Here is a 7,276-nt window from a genome sequence, read left to right as displayed (position 1 = left end):
AGACATCCATATAGTATTAAAAAATTATAAATACTCAAAATCGTTGTTTCTAAATACATTAAAATGCAATTGTGGGGGCGGAGAATTCGTGGCCCAGACCCACTCTACATTAGGGTCCAAGGCCTAAGCCAAGGAGAGGTATTGCCGAGGACGCATAATGAAAGCCCAAAAAAGGCCCAAGCTTATGGCCGAGGACGATCTTATACTCAGCACCTCACAAAACGTCTGAAGAAAAGGACAATCTCAGTACAGGGGCAGGACAAGGGAGAAAGCTGCCAACATCGTAGTACAGAATCCTGCATCTGACAGGCCCATACTCCAAACCATACTATTTAACTTTTCCAACCATCCTCAACCACTCTAGGTATGGATTGATAAGACAGGTCTGCACCCCAGAAAGTGAAACTTAAACGTGGACACTAAAGAGGAAGTGAACACTAGTATAAAAAGGAGAGAGAGCCAAGGGGTAAGGGGATCCCGGAAGGAGGATAAAAATCCTACAAAAAGGAGAAGGGGAAGGATACTATGCTCCTCGGACGTAATCCGAGGACCTAAATCCTACAACCCACACCAATTGAATGCTTAGTTAGTCAAGCCAAGTCCACCCATGTAAAAGCTTCCATAAAAATCACGATTAAACCGCTGATCGGTGACCAAAGTCCTGCCTTTCAAGCCCACTCTCTACAAATTACATTGTTAGGGCCCTTTACATACGAGCCCAATGTCATTCTTGAGTCGTTAAATAATCTCGTCCCTACAATTGGCGCCGTCTGTGGGAAGGCTTGCGCGTTGGCACAGGTGGCGGTGGAGTCAAGCCTCTGTCAAGCAAGGGTCGGCGAAAGCTCCTTCATTTCCAGCAGCACGCTGTTGTTGTTCCGACATAAATTTCCGCTAGGGGCTACGCCTCGTAGTGTCAATGGCACGGGCAGCTCTAGGGGCTTCCAACATCAAGCTAACGCCCCCCACCTTGGCCAAGGGGCTAATCTTCGAAAACAAGAAAAAATACAAGTTTTAGACAGAACCAAGGCCTTGTATGGTCTTCGGACTCAAGCCTATGGGGAAACCAAATACTTAAAAGAAAAAATACAAGTTTTGGACAGAACCAAGACCTTGTATGGTCTTCGGACTCAAGCCTATGGGGAAACCAAATACTTAAGAGAAAAAATACAAGTTTTGGACAGAACCAAGGCCTTGTATGGTCCTCGGACTCAAGCCTATGGGGAAACCAACTACTTAAGAGAAAAAATACAAGTTTTGGACAGAACCAAGGCCTTGTATGGTCCTCAAACTCAAGCCTATGGGGAAACCAACTACTTAAGAGAAAAAATACAAGTTTTGGACAGAACTAAGGCCTTGTATGGTTCTCGGACTCAAGCCTATAGGGAAACCAACTACTTAAGAGAAAAAATACAAGTTTTGGACAAAACCAAGACTTTGTATGGTCCTCGGACTCAAGCCTATGGGAAAACCAACTACTTAAGAGAAAAAATACAAGTTTTGGACAGAACCTAGGCCTTGTATGGTCCTCGGACTCAAGCCTATGGGGAAACCAACTACTTAACAGAAAAAATACAAGTTTTCGACACAACTTGGACGTTGTATGGCCCTCAGGCTCTACCCCGGAGAGGAGTTACCCATTAATAGCTGGGTTAATCCCTAGACCGGAGGGAATCCCCAGTCTACCCTCGGACCCGCAATACCAAGGGAATTGATGCGATTGTGATAGGGCCAGGTGTTATCAAGAACACGGCCAAAGTCCCTCACTACTTGGCAACCCTCTCGGATGGTTTATTTTGAGTTTCTCGTTCTCGGACGGCTGGCTCACACGCATTACGGGGCGCTCAGCTGTTATCTCGGTTAGTCTCATAAGTTTAATCTACTGTGGGTTAGCATTATTATATTTGATAATGTTAATAAGTTCAAATTAATAGCTTTTTATTTCAAGGTTTCCTGCTCTAAGTATCATTAAAGAAAAATACACATGTAGTACACCCATTCACAAAGTAATTGCTGCAGAAAAGAAAAGTATTTAGAAGGAAACAAACTCATCTTTTATTAAGACAAAGAAATAAGTACAACGTATAATGACAGAGCTTGAATAAGCTTATACTAAAAACTAACTACATAAGCAAAAAGAAAAGATACAAGGAAATGAGGAAACAACAGAAGAAGAGACGCAGAGAAGAGAGATGCAGCAGTTCCAGAACGCTGTCTACGGAAATCATTCCTCAATACTTTTACATGCTCATAACTCAGGCAACAAAAGAACCTAAAATGGGCTAGCACCTTTGAAGAAAAGGTGCAGGGAGCGGGGTGTTCGCCAGTGGCCACATAGGAAATTGATGAGCCTCCATGTTAGCCACGCTCGTGATAGAGCAGATGGCGCTGATGACGGAAAACCTTACTGCTGACGCATCAAGAGTCTGATGCGACCAGTACCTGCTTCGGATTTTGATTGAAAGAGGTAGAGATATCATCCCCACCTTGTCAAAACGGAGGATTATCTTGAGTCTGTGTCTCCCCTGTCCAGATCGCACCACCTTAAGTCTCGGAAGGATTCGGTGCCTCTATGGCGGGTGTGGTCCCTTCACCCCCACCCGTGCCTCAAACATATTGCTCTAAGGGTGGATTGCACTGGATATGGAGACTGTGATTATGGCTGAAGGATTATGAATTTGAAGGGGTCGAAGGGTTTATATGTAAGGGGAGTAACCTCCCACCCTACTTATATAAAGGGCAAGTTGGTGGCATTTAATTTATGCAGGTTTCCAAGGAATGCTACGGACAAGACGGTTTTGGCTCGATTTCCAACACCATTTGTAACCATAAGATTTGAATATCCTCATGAAGGCGCGCCTCGAGCACTGAAACGTCAAGGACACCGCGTGAGTAAATCTAAAGGGATGCCTCTTAATTCGGCACATCTCCCATGCAAATGGAAAAACACCAACATCAATAAGGTACAGAATTTGAGCAAGCCATGATGTGGGCCCGACATCACCAAAACCCTCCTCCCCAACTAAAAAGTCGGGCAGCAGGATTTTGAGGGGCTATTGTGGGGTCGGAGAATTCGTGGCCTAGGCCCACTCTACATTAGGGCCCAAGGCCTAAGCCGAGGAGAGTTATTGCCGAGGACGCATAATGAAAGCCCAAAAAAGGCCCAAGCTTATGGCCGAGGACGATCTTATGCTCAGTACCTCACAAAACGTTTGAAGAAAAGGACAAACTCAGTACAGGGGCAGGACAAGGGAGAAAGCTGCCAACATCGTAGTACAGAATCCTGCATCTGACAGGCCCATACTCCAAACCATGTTATTTAACTTTTCCAACCACCCCCAACCACTCTAGGTATGGATTGATAGGACAGGTCTGCACCCCAGAAAGTGAAACTTACACGTAGACACTAAAGGGGAAGTGAACACTAATATAAAAGGGAGAGAGAGTCAAGGGGTAAGGGGATCCCGAAAGGAGGATAAAAATCCTGCAAAAGGGAGAAGGGGAAGGATACTATGCTCCTCGGACGTAATCCGAGGACCTAAATCCTACAACCCACACCAATTGAATGCTTAGCTAGTCAAGCCAAGTCCACCCATGTAAAAGCTTCCATAAAAATCACGACTAAACCGCTGACCGGTGACCAAAGTTCTGCCTTTCAAGCTCATTCTCTATAAATTACATTGTTAGGGCCTTTTACATACGAGCCCAATGTCATTCTTGGGTCGTTAAATAATCGCGTCCCTACAGCAATCATTTACCAACAAAGACAAACAAAAACAAAATAATGTCTTTTTTTAATACTAGGTTGTCTAGGTATTTTTTGTTTTTTTTTTGGTTGTTTGTTGTTGTTGAAGTTAGAGCATTCACATTAATGGTGCTAAAAATTTTAGCTTTTAGAACTTCAAAAAGTTATTTTATTTATTTTACCACCTCACTTTACAATACACCCAATATCAAATGTTCTATTTTTTTTTTTTTATAACTTCATTTAAAATAATATAAACAATTCATTAAAATAATAAAGGAAGCGAGAGAATTTGAGTTTTTTAATTGAAGGAAGAGATATAATCTTAATAAAATATTGGATTTTATTTTTAACAACTTGCTACAGTCAACTAGTATTTATACCAGTTTATTGTAGTTGCAAAAAATTTAGCTTTTGCTTCTCTGATAACACATAATTTTTTAGTTCTTTGGTGGTAAAATAGTTTTTTTTTTTTTTTTTTTGCTAAAATACAATCACCATTGTGAATATTTTTATTGTTTTTGTTAAGTTTTTTAGTTAGATAGTTGCTATTTGGGTGAGGTTAGTTAGGCTTATTGTGGAGAAAAGGGGCCTAAGGTTTTGGAAGGGGGGGCCTAACTACAAAAATGAAAAATATTATAACTAAAAAAAAGTTGGACCTAGGGGGGGCCTAGGCCCCCTTGGGCCCCCACCTGGGTCCGTCCTTATATATATATGTGTGTGTGTGTGTGTGTGTGTGTGTTTTTTTTTTAAACCAAAGAATAATTGTCACTTACCAAATGGTCCATAATACAATTCATTTAACTCACGTAATAACACACACACACACTCTCTCTCTCTCTCTCACTTCCCTTCCCCCCCCCCCCCCAATCTTTCCCCTAGTGATAAGTGGCAAATTGTGATAAGTTTAAAAGTGAAGTAACACTTATCACAATTTGCCACTTCAACAAGTTGTTGTATAATTTGTAGCGTTATCATATGTAAAATAAGCTAGAAATTAGTTATATATAAAAAAAATACATATCTTCTTACAAATATATAAATTTTAATTGATGGTTTAATACATTAGAAAAATAAATTTTTAACTTTTAATGTTCTTTTTATTGAATTTCAACCATATATAATAGAAGTTAAATGGGCTTGTACTTGTTAATAGTTTTATTTATTTATTTATTATTATTATTAACAAGTACAAGCCCAATTAACTCACGTAATGATTTCACCATTGTATGTTTCTAATAAAATAAAGCATTTTTAATTATTTTTTATCATAATTTAATAATAAAGAGAAATATTAATGAGTGCCCTTAAGGCATTGATTAACAATCCATTTTAGGAAAATTTTGATATCACTTTTATGGGAAATGAAAAAGGCTGTCAAAACATTAATTTTTTTTTTCACATAAAAATTTTCTTTAACTGGATTATTAACCAATGTTCTAAGGGCACTCATTAGCATGACCCAATAACAAAAAACTATTAACAAGTACAAGTCCAATTAACTTTTGTAGGGACACGATTATTTGACGACCCAAGGATGATGTTGGGCTCGTATGTAAAGGGCCCTAACAATATGATTTGTAGAGAGTGGGCTTGAAAGGCAGGACCTTGGGCACAGGTGAGCGGTGTAATTGGGGTTTCTATGGAAGCTCTTATATGGGCAGACTTAGCTTGACTAGCTAAGTCTTCCCTTAGTGTGGGTTGCGGGATCTAAGTCCTCGGACAGCGTTCGAGGAGCATTGTACCCTTCATTTTCTCCCTTTGTAGGATTTTTCCTCCTCCTGGGGATCCCCTTTCTCCTTCGCTTTCTTTTCCTTTTATGCTAGTGTTCATTTCCCTTTTTAGTGTCCATGTGTAAGTTTTACTTTCTGGGGTGCAAACCTGTCCTGTTAATCCATACCTAGAGTGGTTGGGGGTTGTTGGAAAAGTTAAATGGCATGGTTTGGAGCATGGGCTTATCAGATGCAGGATTTTGTTTTACGATGTTGACAGCTTTCTCTCTTGCCCTGCCCCTGTACTGAGTTTGCCCTTTTTTTAGGCGTTTTGGGAGGTGCTGAGCATAAGATCGTCCTCGGCCATGTCCTCATGCCCTTCTTGGGCTTTCATTATGCGTCCTCGGCAATAGCTCTCCTCGGCTTAGGCCTTGGGCCCAAGCGTAGAATGGGCCTGGACCACGAATTATCAGGCCCCACAATAGCCCCTCAAAATCCTGCTGCCCAACTTTTAGTTAGGGAGGAGGGTTTTGATGATGTTGGGCCCACATCACGACTCGCTCAGATTATGTACTTTATTGATGTTTGGGCTTTTCCATTTGCATAGGAGATGCACCGAATTAAGAGGCATCCCTTTAGCTTTTAGTCACGCGGCGCCCTTTGACGTTTCAGTGTTCGAGGCGCGCCTTCACGAGGATCTTTTAATCTTATGGTTGCAAGTGGCGTTGGAAATCGAGCCAAAACCATTTTGTCCGTAGCGTTCCTTGGAACTCTGCGTGAATTAAATACCACCCCCTTGTCCTTTAAATAAGTAGGATAGAAGGTTGTTCCACTTACACATAAACCCTTCGGCTCCCTCCAAAATCATAATCCTTCAGCCATAATCACAGTCTCCATATCCGGTACTATCTACCCTTAGTGTAATATGTTTGAGGCATGGGTAGGGGTGAAGGGGCTACACCCGCTACAGAGGCACCGGGTCCTTCCGAGACTCAAGGTGATATGGTCTGGACAAGGGAGGCACAGATTCAAGATAATCCTCCATTTTGACAAGGGGGAAATGGTATTTCTCCCTCTTTCAGTCAAAATCCGAAGCAGGTACTGGTCGCATCAGATTCTTGGTGCGTCAGAAGTAAGGTTTTCTGCCATCAACGCCGTCTGCTCTATCGCAGGCGTGGTTATACGGAGGCTCATCAACTTTCGGCTCCCTGCACCTTTTCTTCAACGATGCTAGCCCGAAGTCGGGCTCTCTGCACCTTTTCTTCTACGGTGCAAGCCCCAAGTTGGGCTCTTTTGCTGCCTGAGTTATAGGCATGTAAAATTATTGAGGAATGGTTTCCATAGACAACATCTTGGAACGGCAGCATCCCTCTTCTCTGCACATTTTCTTCGGCTTTTTCTTCATTCCCTTGTATCTTTTCTTTTCGCTTATGTAGTTAGTTTTAGTATAAGCTTATTCAAGCTCCTTCATTGTACGTTGTATTATTTTTTTGTCTTAATAAAAGATGAATTTATTTCTTTCTAAATGCTTTTCCTTTCTGCAGCAATTATTTTGTGAATGGGTGTGCTACATGTGTATTTTCCTTTAATGATATTTAGAGCAGGAAACCTTGAAACAGAACCCTACTAATTTGAATTTATCGACATTATCAAGTAGAATAATGATAATTCCCAGTAGATTAAACTCATGAAACTAATCGAGATAACAGCTGAATGCTCCGTAATGCATGCGAGGCGACCGTCCGAGAACGATAAACTTTAAATATACCATCCGAGAGGGTTACCGAGCAGTGAGGGACTTTGGTCGTGTTTTTGATAACAC

This window comes from Quercus lobata, chromosome 5, assembly GCF_001633185.2.
Source record: "Quercus lobata isolate SW786 chromosome 5, ValleyOak3.0 Primary Assembly, whole genome shotgun sequence".
Classification (NCBI taxonomy): domain Eukaryota; kingdom Viridiplantae; phylum Streptophyta; class Magnoliopsida; order Fagales; family Fagaceae; genus Quercus; species Quercus lobata.
The sequence above is the reverse complement of the archived record's forward strand: the minus strand, read 5'-3'. Positions refer to the sequence as shown.